Below are 13,361 nucleotides of genomic sequence, written 5' to 3' on the forward strand. Positions count from 1 at the left end.
AATAAATTATATCTAAATGTTAAGTACCTTTCATTTCATTATTCGTAGAGTGTACATCAATAGTCCGTCATTTCGTGAACGTACTTATTACATTTCATTATTGATGAAATTCTTTTTACGACTCGAAATAACAAAGAAACCTCAAATATGTTCCTATTGATAAAGTCAGATCGCATTTAAGAATATAAAAATCTTAAAACAGTCATTATTTTAGCTTGCAATTTTTTTTTTTTCATAAAACCAATTTTGAAATTTGCAACCTTGGTGATTTTGAGCCTGGTATATTTTTGACAGCTGTCACTTTCGTTATGCTCAGTTGGGTTTGCCGTTTCATAATAAACAGACAAATTCCTGAAAAATGTTTGCAAATTGAGCAAATTTGCTACTAAGTGTTAACAAGACGGCGCGCTTAAAACCACATATACAGCCAATGAAACAATCAATTCATTGGAGGAAACGAGTGTCGCGGGCCTGTATCGGAGCCTCCAAAATCGTTCGATTTAACACCGCTGAACTATTTTTTGTGGCGTTAGGCTAAGTAGCTTGTCTACGCTGATAAGCTCGAGATGATTGACACCTTTTTGGTTATTGCTGACATACGACCCTAATAACTGCAAAAAGTGGTCAAAAGTTGGACATCTTGGTTGGAAGTTATTTGAGTCACCAGGAGTGGATACTTGCCCAAATATATATTTTAAATACTTTTATCTTCATAATACAGTTAAATTCTTGGATATAACATTAAACTATATGCTTTTTAATTCTTTTATGAAACCATAAGTCTAATAATATAAAAAAAGTGTGTTATGCATATAGATATAAAATACAACTTTCTTATATTATATTCAATTCAAGTTTACAGGACTCCACTCCCTTGCCCCTTAGCCCTCGGGAATGGGCTACCCTTTTTTGTTTCTTTTTATTTTTTGAATGTTTTCTTTTTATTAAGAATGATTTGGTGACCTTATTTTAAAATCTTAACTCCAAACGTAATAAATAAAATAATGCTAAACCGCCTTAAAACTGACATTTCATTTATTTTATTCACAGGGCAACGATAAATATTTGAAATACTGAGATTGAACCGAAATTACGCAGAATTTGAACACAATATTTTTTGACAATATAAAAAAAAAAACTAACTAAACCAAATTGCTGTTGTTAATTCCATTCAGTCAAAAAAATTCCAACGAGATTTTTTTACAGATCGAAAGAAAATTATGAACTGTATTATCATTGACCAAACTGGATTCTTTGTTAAATTTATTTCAAAAAGCGAAAAGTGTTTAAGGCAGTCATATTAGAAATTGTCTACCACATTTTGTTTGCAACAAATTTGTAACTATCACAAGTATCATTTAGTAGTTTTAACAAATAACTTTTGTCAATCTCCCACTAATATAATAAAACTTAGGAAAAAATTATTCCCTTTCATATTTGTGTCAGTAGTTTCAAAAACCACTTAAAAATACGAAAAAAAGCATTAATACCATTTGGTTTAAAAAATATCCTCTGAAAAGACTATTATGAAATATTTCAGAAATGGATGAAGATAGCCTTAGTAAAAATGATAGGTTTTTAACGTGGTTTAGTTCCAAGCATTACAATATTAGTACAGAATTTACATACTACCATATGTTATTCATATACCTTAGGAGAATATGGAACATACAAAAGCATTCCCAATTAAAACGATGCCATTTTAGGTAGTTATCTTTTGTAAATATTAAAAAACCATTCATAAAAAAATTGTTATTTTAGAAAACCTGTTCATGTCTTCCCTTTAATTGGTTTCATTGGTTTTTATAAAAATCAGTCCTTCCGAAATGCATTAATAAGTTTTCTTAGTTTTTTTTTTCTTGTTCTAATACCATTTTTTTCCACCTTGGCAATGCTACATTTACTTGCTTTTGATTTTGATTCTTTATATCTCGTTATCTATACATTTCTCAATTGAAACTCCATCAGTCCACATTACCCATCTACAAACATACCTATCACACACATTCATACACAGTGTACTTACTTACTTACTTACAAAATAAAATAAAATAAAACACGAAACCGTTTTGTTGCATTTCAATAAAATATAACTTCCAACTTCCACCGGCTGTTAACGTTTTGGTGTAAGTAAGTATTAGTTTGAATTTAATACGCTCACATTTGCGGCGAATTCAACACAACACCATATTTAAAACAAATAAAAGGTTCAAATACATAGAATTTGTATATGGATACGAAAGTATCTACAAATATAAAGTCTTTTTGAATGAGTGCAAGATACAAACAAAAAATAAAACCAGCTGTTCACTATACGGTATTTATGGATGAAAGAGAATGCATTCCAAATAAAAATCATAAGAAGGAAAGCTTTTTTCTCTCATTTTATCATTTTAGTGAGAGACTAACCAAAAAGCTTTTTAGATTGTTTTATGGAAATTTTATTTTATTTGGCAGCACTTAAAATGAGATTGTTTACATTTTTAAATATAATACCGCATAGTTTTAAGAATGACTAACGGAAGTTAGAATTTTCTTTTTAACGTTTCTTTTAATAGATCTATAAGATCATGCACATTCGAAATAGAATGTGAAAATATCAGCAATTTGGGCAAGTCCATGAACATGAACCACCAAAAATGTACTATGAAAATTACAACAGAACTTGGAATTCTTAAGTCATATTAGAAAAAAGATTTTCCGAAACAAAACAAATTTAGAAACAAGCATTGGTTCTATATAAAAACATGTTTTGTTATTTGGAGAATCTTACAAGCTTTAGGTGTGTATATTTTGTATAAAAATTAATAAAGAAAAAAAAGTACTCATACGCCACAGTGTTTTTTTAAAATTGTTCAACGATCTTTCCCTTCTTTGCGATTCTGGCGTTTCTTAAGATATTTAAAAAGGGTTTTCCAAAAGGAACGGGCCGAGTTTGACAACTCGTGTTGGCCATATTGTTTCGTTTACTTTCTGTCAAAATATCTTCCTTTATTCAGTCACTAAAGACAAATCAAACTCATATAAAATCAACTGACCTAAGAGCTGAAGCCAAACGACTAGACCATGCGTAGCGTCATGAGTGATATTTTTTGATTTTAGAAAAGCCGGAAGTTGATTCTTATTTTCGTCGAAAGATCATCTTTAGCGATGAGGCCCTTTTTAAGATGAATTTGTAAGTGAATAAATTTTCGGATTTTTCACGATACCAATCCACGCAAGATTCACGAGGTGTTAATGCATCCAAATAAATTTTATGTTCGGTGTGGATTTTGGGTTGAAAGATTCATCGACCAGTACTTCTTCAAAAATGATACTGGCCAGGAAATCATAAACTCAACAGGTCGATGATCACGAAATTCGAGCGGTTTCATCTCGCGTCCAGGTGACGTAAATTCGCCACCAAGATCGTATGATTTGACCCTTCTAGATTTTTCCTATGGTTTTCTAAAGTCGCTGATAACTGAAAGTTATTGAAAACTGGAGCTTTCGAATGCGGGGAACCACGGCTGCAATTTAAAGGATTCTTAAATTTAAATATAATGTTATGGAGATAAAACCTTATTGATATATATACAACTTGTTTTATTCAATTTAAAAATATAGCTGCCTTTAATGCAAGACCTTTTGTTTGAAACTATAAGATTTTGACATTTGACACGTAAAAACTAAGTTCATAACTTTTTTGAATCCAACGATAGACGCTTCAACAACGCATTCATAACATACAAATTGGGTGGCGTCCATTGGAACTCTCAATTATACCTGATTATTGGTGTCAGGGATAGAAGGGACTTACAGTTTTAAGCCAAATCCGAACATCTTTGTTTTGAGAAAGCACTTTTCATGACAAGAATTACTCTGGGAAAATTGCTGTTGCTAAGAGGCAGCACCCGTGAAAAAAAAGACTTAAGATGGCAGGATTGAACCCAAGACTAACCATCACGCCACGGGTACTACTTCCAACGCATTTAAATTGTTAAAATATTGAAAATTTTGCCGTTGCAGTTCGCAAAACGAAATTATTTTGGGTCCCACGTGAAACACCTTCTTGCCTGATGAAATTAAAACTCGTGTACAAATTTAAGCTATATTGGAACAAGTGGTGTAAAGAATCGGTAATCTTAGTAGGTCCTTGAAATCCATCACGGATTTTCATCGAAAAATATTATATCAGTGATAAATTCTATTTTCATTTTGTAAATAAGCTAAAAAGAAAATCTAAGACAAATTCTTGATAATCTTGACCATCCTCAACGTGTCACAGTTTGGAGTGGTTTTTGGTGCAGGCACCTTCATTGGACCTAGAAAATAGCGCAATTGTTAAAGCCAATATATCAATTGGACTAACAAGCTATGATTTAACATTTGAAGCTAACTATGTGGTGAAGTTCTAATTTTCAACAAGACACAAACAACACACACATTGCGCACCGAGATCTTGTCAATACCTTTTAACTCTTTTTTCTAAAGCTAATGCTACATTTGATTCAATTGCATAAATATAAGACTTGTTAAATTTTCAAGGATATAAATTCAGTCACTAAGAAGTTTACGTCAATCTTATTTTTTGCCTGTGTGTACAGAAACAACAACTAACATTTACAATAATTATTGAGAGTGGAAAGATCTTGAGCTTCAAGTTTTGTTTTTAAGGATACAAAACGCACTACCGAAAGTATAGAATATAATGCCCTCCAATATGTGTTTCCCACAACTTCTAACAAATAAATGCTCACAGTTTTCGAAAATAATTCTATTTTAACTTATCTCAACCTATAGGAAACATTTTTATCCTGATCAATTTTAAAATCCTTTTAAGAAATTGAAAGAGTCCACTTCATCAAAAAGACTGCAGTAATATTACCAGTTGGCCATTAATCTATTTAAAATTCAAGTTCATTCGTCCCGTCTTATGCCACGTGCCATTCATTATACCCTTTACCTAAAGGCTCTTGGTAAGATCAAACTATGTATAGTTACAAGAATTATGATTTAAATGTCACGATATTATATTAAGTAACTTCATTCATTATATATGAATCAAAATCTGAGGTTCAACCTCCATTCATCCAGCTTTCTGAGCTATGATCTATGAAGTTCTCAACAACATATACAACATCACAAAAAGAAATAAATAATTCTTCATTAATCATTCCATCCAAGGGCGACCAGCGACAACGACAGCGACAAAGACAACTTGCAGTTCATTTTCCTTTCCTTTAACTTTAATCCATCGTCCGGAAAATCGTCTACTTGAACGATTACCTCCTCAGAAATAACTGAAGTCATTATTTTTCTATACTCTCTACAGCCCACAACAGTCATCACCCTAACAATCTGTCCACACAGAAGACGATGATGGCAACAACAACAAAATATTATCAAGCACAATGAAATTAATTATCTGAATATGACTGATGTATACTTAATCTTCAGTTTATCTTATAAAACATTCCTCTCCAGACATTCAGGAAATATAATATGTACAAAAATAAAAATTGTATCAACTTCACAAGAACAAAAGAAAAAACAACTTAAAATAAATAAAAGAAACTCTTGCTTCGCTAGTTCATCTCTTGAAACTCAATATTTTCATTATTTATAATATTCAGCAAATTCTCAAATATCATTTCGAAAACAATATGCACGGAATTAAATTTAAAATAAACGAACAGAAAAGGAAACTTCTCTGAAGAAAATCCTTTCTTGGGATGTTTTATAAGATTAAAAAAGGATTCAAATGACACTATTAATCTTTTTGAGATTTCTGCGAAAAACACCAGGACCAGGACCAGTATCAGATCCAACACCAGCACCAGCACCAAAGCCAGAGTCAGAGTCAGAATCAGCCATGCTAAAATGATGAAGGATTTGAAAAGTGATTCCTCTCGCTGCTATTCTACCATCATCATTTTATAGAAGAGAATGAAAAATTAATGAATCCATTTTATTTAAGGATCATGCGACAAAGTTTCCTTGTGTGGCAAGATGTCGTGGAAAATGAATTATAATTTTCTCTTCCCATACACATACATATAGGGTAGGGATTGCAAAAGATACAAAAGAAGAAAGGAAAAAGAAAATTTATTTTTTTTTTTCTGTTGTTTTTCTTTTTTCTCAAAGTTTGTTCATTCCTTAAGAAAAGTTACTGGCCCTGAATTTATTGTTCTTAATTTTTTTATTCGAATATGTGGTATTAAATTTTAAATTGAGATTTATGATTCATTATAAAATATTTAAAAGAAGATAAATGGGATTTAGATACTTAACCATTTTATTATTCTATCTAAGGAAAGAAAATGACAAAAAAGAAAACAGAAATGAAAGAAATTTGTCTTTGAAAATTGTTTTGTATCAAAATTTAATCCACATTACAATAGTTTGGGTCTTGATTTCTTAGAATTTCTCAAGGCTTACCAGACTTTTGTTTCAAAACAATTATTTTATTAAAATTTGACATTTATTATGGTTTAATCTATAAATCTTGTTTGTACATCATGATACCATAATTAGAATAAGCCCATATTTGAATAGAATCCATATACTAAAGTCCATTTAAACACATAATAGAAGTTTATAATCTTCAAAGTGATTGGGGATTTGGTAAGAAGCCTTTTGTCAATAATTTATATGAATCCTTATAAATAAAACATTTTCGAATCGAATTCCATTTAAAATGAGTTTTATGATTTTATCAGGAAAGAATAAAACAATATAAAAAGTATTGAATTTATTTGACAAGTCTTATTAACTTTATAGCTTCCAGTTTAATTTGTACAGCCCACAGTTATGAATATTTAACTTTTATTCTACATAAGTATATTTTTCTAATTAATTTTTATAGAAAAAGTTTGTATATGTTTAACAAAGCACATTAGGGTGGTTATTGCACCTTTTGAAAACTTTTTAATATTCAAAAAGTGGAATTGGGGCTTCATGTCAAAAGTAACAGAGCTTATATTTACTTTCTCGTGTTTATTTATTTCTAATAGAAGGTATTGTAGTGAGTCGGATTTCTCGAATCGAAATTTTGGCATTTCTAGATGTTTTGACAGACTTCTTTTTGTACTAAAAACAAACATTTACAAAAACTGATTAAAATGGTTTTCGATTCAAATATCTCGAAAACGGAGTAAGAACTTTTCAATCTTACACGAAGTGTTGTAATTCATATTTTGTGAAAATATTAACAAATATCAAAAGACGTGCACAAATTTTAAGTTATCAGTTATTATATAATATCATAATTATTTTGTTTTTTGAACTCTTCGAAGCTTAGAGTACATTTTTAGAAACACCGAGATCATAGTTTCAACTTGCTAGTGTTTTGAATGCATTTCTAGAAAAAGTTTTAGAATATATTGAAGAATACAATACGTCATAGTACAGGGATCTTCTAGCAATTTTTCAGTTCCAGAATCAGTTCAAAAAGTATGCTTTGGCTTGAATCCGCTTGAATTGAGAATGTTTTTTAGAAGCAAAAACAACATTTATAGGAATAAGAGAAAATCTTCTTACAAATGATTTAAATCAAATAAGAATTCACAACTCTGCTTTTCATATCATTTTATTTGGTAATTTTTAAGAAAGAAAACAGTATTGGAGAAATAATAAAATACCTTTCAGCTGTTCATAGCATTAGAGAAAACCCAAAATCCTGAAAATCCCAAATCTTAAAAACCCGAAATCCTGTAAATCAAAAATCCTGAAAACCCGAAATCACGAAATTCTAAAACCCAGAAAATTCAAAATCCCAAAATTCAAAAATCACGAGAACCCAACGCAGCGTTCTGAAAGTTCAAAATTAAGAACTAAAACTTACTATGTTTGTATTGAATTTCTTATGCCTACTTTCATTCATTCGTAAATAAGACTATGTTACTACGAATTTTTTGTCTTTAAGGGATTTTGGTTTTTTGGGATTTTAGTTTTCGAAATTTTTTCCCCAACCCACAATCTATACAACAATTGCATGGCTTATTGAACATTTTGTATTTATCGGTATGTAAACCTGTACTGATTCTTAGAAGTGTAACTAGTGGATGGCAATTTCATCGTGCCATTACCTAGAGAGCGGGTATCGAAAGTTTTGACCAAAAAAATCAAAATTTTAAATTTTTGATATTGAACGCAAAAAGTTAATATCAACTCAAGTGAGCTCATAGTAAGCAATGATGCTAATGCTTGTTCGACCAGATTATTAACTATTCACTATTCCAAATAACTTTGACCTAGAATTTAAAAAAAAACTATAACTTTAATATTTAGGAAGATCAGTCTTTTATAATTTGATCCATGTTTTCAATGCTTTACTAAAAGCCAGTAGCTTGATTTAATGTTGAAAACGAGATAAAAACATTTTCAAGCTTTTACATTTGAAAAACTAACTAACTTTTTGACATTGTTTTGGAATAAGTGCAAACACAAATCCCAAATGTTCTTGTATTCAACATTTGCCACAGCGTGTTAAATTCCGTCTTTAAAAAAAGGCTTTGGAAAAAACTTAATGAACACGTTTTAAAAAGGAAATTGTAGAAGATTTTAAAGCTATACAAATGAAGAACACAACCCGAACCCAAATCCACGGATAATATTTTGCAATTGCCATCAAAAAAAAAAGACATACGCCACAGATACCATCAGAAGTGCAACTTATATGAGAAATTCATCTTAATCATTTTATTTATAAGAACGGGTCTCTCAGCCCCAAGTATATTCCTTATTTAAATACAAAAATCAATGAATAAAGATATACATGCATACATAAATCAAACATGAATCTTTCTAAAGTTTATCACAAAAACTCAGCCTTTTCCATCACTTAGATATTTTGCATTCTAGTTTTTTTTGTCACCAAACTATTCTGATTAAAAAAAAACTCAAATTGAAACTTTATTGATACGAAACATAAAAGTTTTCACTCTATTTTGTTAGTGATTTTTGTTGTCATTGGGAAATTCAATCCCATACACCATAAATTCGACAAGAGGAACATACTTTTTGGTGATTTATGTAAAATGTTAACTCTGTAACGTGAAAGGAAAAGATAAAGTTTGAATTTTGTTTGTGTGATTTTTTTTTTAATTTGAATAAAAGTAAAACTTTATCTTAAATAAAAACTCTTAAACAAATGACATCCCTTGAATCAAATACTAAAACTGATGAAACATGTATTTTTGAATAAACAATCTCGAACAGGAGAACTTTAAATCATTATTTTTTGTATTGCTGCTTAAAGTTCAAACACTTACCAACTTTGCGACGTGCTCGCCAAAGAACAGGCGGTGTTGTGCTATTTGACGAAGCCAGCTTGATAAATTTGGAATCTAAAACAAATAAAAAAGAATACAATTTAAAAATTGAAGCGTTTTTCTCAATTTAAAATAAGTAAAAATAAATTTCTTAAGTTGAAAATATGTTTTTAGGATTGATTAATATAAAGGCCTCAATGAATCTAGATTCTTTGATTTTAATGGTAGTTTTGATTTGTGAAATATCCCGATGTAAATTTCATAAAATTTATGAAACCTGACACTATTGAGTTATTTTTCAACAAAAAAAATATGAATAACGTTAACGATTTAAATTGGTATCGAAAAAAAAGTATTTTCCTCATTTTCCTAAACGATTCCAGGGAAGTTTATTTTGTACAGAATGATCTCACAACAAATTTAAGATAGTATAATAAATTACTAAGTGAAATCTAACGTAATTACATTCCAAATTTCTTTTCAGTTCATTTTTTTTTTTTTTTTCAAAATATAAATATTTTATTAAATCTGGCAGAATTGCACAATTTACATAGATGTGGTTATAATATAAACTACCTTACTAATGACAATTAACATTAAAATAGGTTTTGATTGAAACTTAACTTAATTTGAAGGAAAAACTACAAAAAAAACCTTCATTCAGAATGATTGTTTAAAAACCTGGATTTTTTTTGGTGAAATCTCGAAAATTTTCTTACTTTTTTTAATAATGCCAATAGACTTTTGAGTTCTGCATACAATTAAAAGCACGAATTTCTCAATACTGCTAAGAAAAAATATTTTGTTCAATGAGAAGTACTTTCCACTTCCACTTTTAACACCGATTATAGAAGCTAAACTATATATTTTTTTTAATATCAGTTATTCACTTAAAAATCTAATTCCACTGTTTTATGAGAGATATTGTGTCGAATCGTACGTTCTGGGTACGTTTTCTGGTTGACCATATAAACCTCAAGGCGCGGCGTTACAGCCATGCTTTGTTTTAAAACAAATTTGGTTATCCTGAAAAAGGTTATAGAGGGCCACCTTTAAAAGATAGATGTATCCACTCGCTTATACTTTTTAAGAACTTTTAGAAAACTATTATTTCAGCAAAACTTAAATCGTTTCCGTAGGGCACTCAGTGGAACTTCTCAAAAGGGAAAAAGAGTCCCCATTTTGGAATATTCTTTATTGATCCTTCACTCGTATTAGTATTTATAAATGTGCTTTCTAATACTGAAAGGATTGTTTTTAAATTTTAAAACTACCAACAATATTTTTCATATAAAAAATAGTTTAGTTTCAAAATCTAGTTTTGATAAAAAGATTTTTAGTCGAACACAAATGTTTACCAATTTTAGTAGAATTTTTTAAATTTTTACAAATTGTATAAATGGAATTAATTTGACACATATCAAGAACCGAACATCAATTTTTACTAAATTTGAGAACTTGTTTTTGTTTTTTTTTTTTTTTTTATTTAACTACTGAATATCGAAAACAATATTTTCTGTGAAATGAAGAACAATTGAAGACAATATTTTTTTGTTTAAGATTTTTATTTTTTTGTAAAAAAATTGTCAATTAGATTTTTCTCAAAATTTTACTGAATGTTGAAAATAAAATTTATAAAGATAAGAGTACATCAACATCTCATTGTTCATTTTTTTTAAGTTTTTATTTTTTGTAAAAAAATCTGTCGATTTTGTTTTAAATTTTTCCGAATGTTTAAAAAAGATTAATTGAAAGCCATAATCTCAAATTTTTGAAAAGAGATTTTAGTCGAAAATCAATTTTTACTAACTTTTGTTAATTTGTTTTAAGTTTTTAGTTGTTTGTACACAAAACTGTCAATTAGATTTTTTTTCTTATAAGATAAAATAAGTTGGAATTGAGCCGAAATTAAATTTTTACCAACTTTGAGTAATGTTTTTTTAGGTTTTTATTTTTTATAAAAAAACTGTCAATTCGATTTTCTCAAAGTTTAACCAGATGTTTAAAATTCTATTTTTCGTTGAACAAAAATGTTTTAGATATAAAATCATTTTTAATACCGTTAATTGGATTTTCTTCCAAAAATATACTGGTTTGATATCACGTTACAATATATTATTCAAGTCTCTAGCGTCATTCGTTCGTGGGATATTTAGGGTTACCCAAAATGTTCACCTTTTTTATACTGCTATGGTAGAAGAAAATACCCACGCAATTTTCTTGAGAGCCCTTTCTGTATCTTTTTGCATTATTATATGTATAACAAAATTTATTTGAAGTCAATATCTCTTCTGGTTCTTGAGCTATGGATGACGAAAAAACGTTGCGAACGTACGGACGTACGTACACACGCACGCACAGACATCTTTCTAAAAAAAAATTATTTCGACTCTATGGACCTTGAAACGTCGAAAAATTTCCAAATGTTCAATTCGACAAATCGGACCCATTACAATAACTTCCTACGGGAAGTTAAAAACGACGCAGATCAAAATGAAAACATTATTGTATGTTCATTTCTGTTTTTCCTTCCGTTTGTTTATTTTTCATGTAGATACTGTCTTTTTTATATACACTACAGTCTATACTCCCTACTGACTGAAAAGCCGTTTACCCGCCAAATTGAGTACTTTTTTCCGATCTTTAAAATAGATCCAGATATACATCAGGATCTGACGATATTGTTGTATTACGTGTTAAAAGATGATCCCGATCTAGTTTCTAAGATAATAAAACATAGCTTATATTTGTTTGGATTAGCATCAAAACATGAAGGAAAGACTTTCGAAAACAGTTTTCAAACAGGGAAACATTAATAATAATGCTTTCACGGAAATACTTAAAAATACTTTGAGCACATTTTGATACTTTTATCGGCTTTACAAAATTTATTTGAACTCGAGATTTTTGCTAGGTCTTGAAATATTGGGAGAAAATGCAACTCTAAAAACATTTGATATAGATTCTAGGAAACTTGAATCATCGGCAAAGGTCCAACAAGTAATTTTAATAGAATTTTCAAATATTTATTGCAAAAATTGCGAAAAATCAAAGTCCTGTTAAAGTTTTGGAACATTTTGTCCCTTATTTTTCTATATTTATAAACAATAACTTGTATATCTTCCATTAAATCTTTTTATGGTATAGCCTTGATGCTTAGATTGATTGCAGTCTATTATGGAATTTATTTTGTTTTCGTTTCATATTATTTTTACACAATCTCATAGATAAGAAGATGGAAGACCAGGACCAAGAGTTCAACAGGACAACAAAGCTACAAGTTTCTATATCATATATCTTTTAATAAGACCATTGAACCTTGATACTTCATCTTTTCTTTCTTATTTTTATGTATATATTGGACAGTAAAGGACATTATGTATGATAAAGATAACGGCATGCTATATTTTGTTGTATTTAATTTTCTACTTCTTTGAATAAAAATGTTTACGAGTATAAAAGGTTATTTTTCTAAAGAAATTCCTAGAAGAAACGTCACTCAATCAAGTTGATCAATTCAAGAGTAAGAAAGAACCAAAAGCAACAAAAAAAAGGATATTATTTATAGGATACGATAGACTAACACTAGCTAAGCTAATCTAGGAAAAATACATTCCGTTTTTATATTGAAGTCTTTTGTTCATTTATTATTTTATTTTGTATCTATTCTACTCTATAAATACATTTTTATTTGACGTAAGAACTATATAAACAATACAGAGAGTTATATAGATAGGAAGAGGGAAAGGGAGTTAAAAGAAAGAGTGGGTATATCTAAGTTGAATATCCTTGCAGTGTCCTGATATAAGTGAGGTCAATCACTAAGAGATATAATCACTCATGAGAAAGATAATTTGTGCTTTGTTGCAATTCATTGAAGAAATAAAAAATACATTAATCTGGAATCTATATTATATCTATATTTTATTAATCTTTGATGATTTTTTTTTAGTAGAAAAGGATGTTCCCACTTGTGGCTGTGTTAAAAATCATTTAAATTGAATAAAACCGAAATTTTGTGGTGAAATTTTAAATTTATTTCTTTATGCATATTATAACAATTTTAATTTTTAAATGAAATTTTAAATATGTGCAAACGCTCTTTTT

At 29.1% G+C, this 13,361-nt stretch overlaps 1 protein-coding gene across 1 annotated transcript in view; it reads right to left on the bottom strand.

The window, feature by feature from the left end:
• LOC129952345 (dual 3',5'-cyclic-AMP and -GMP phosphodiesterase 11-like) overlaps positions 1–13,361 on the bottom strand; it is a 170,565-nt gene that overhangs the window by 122,399 nt on the left and 34,805 nt on the right. The window contains exon 2 of the mRNA XM_056064894.1: positions 9,255–9,329. The gene's annotated coding sequence lies outside the window, so the exon portion shown is untranslated. The remainder of the gene's footprint in view (positions 1–9,254; positions 9,330–13,361) is intronic.

Source organism: Eupeodes corollae, chromosome 3 (assembly GCF_945859685.1).
Source record: "Eupeodes corollae chromosome 3, idEupCoro1.1, whole genome shotgun sequence".
NCBI classification, from domain to species: domain Eukaryota; kingdom Metazoa; phylum Arthropoda; class Insecta; order Diptera; family Syrphidae; genus Eupeodes; species Eupeodes corollae.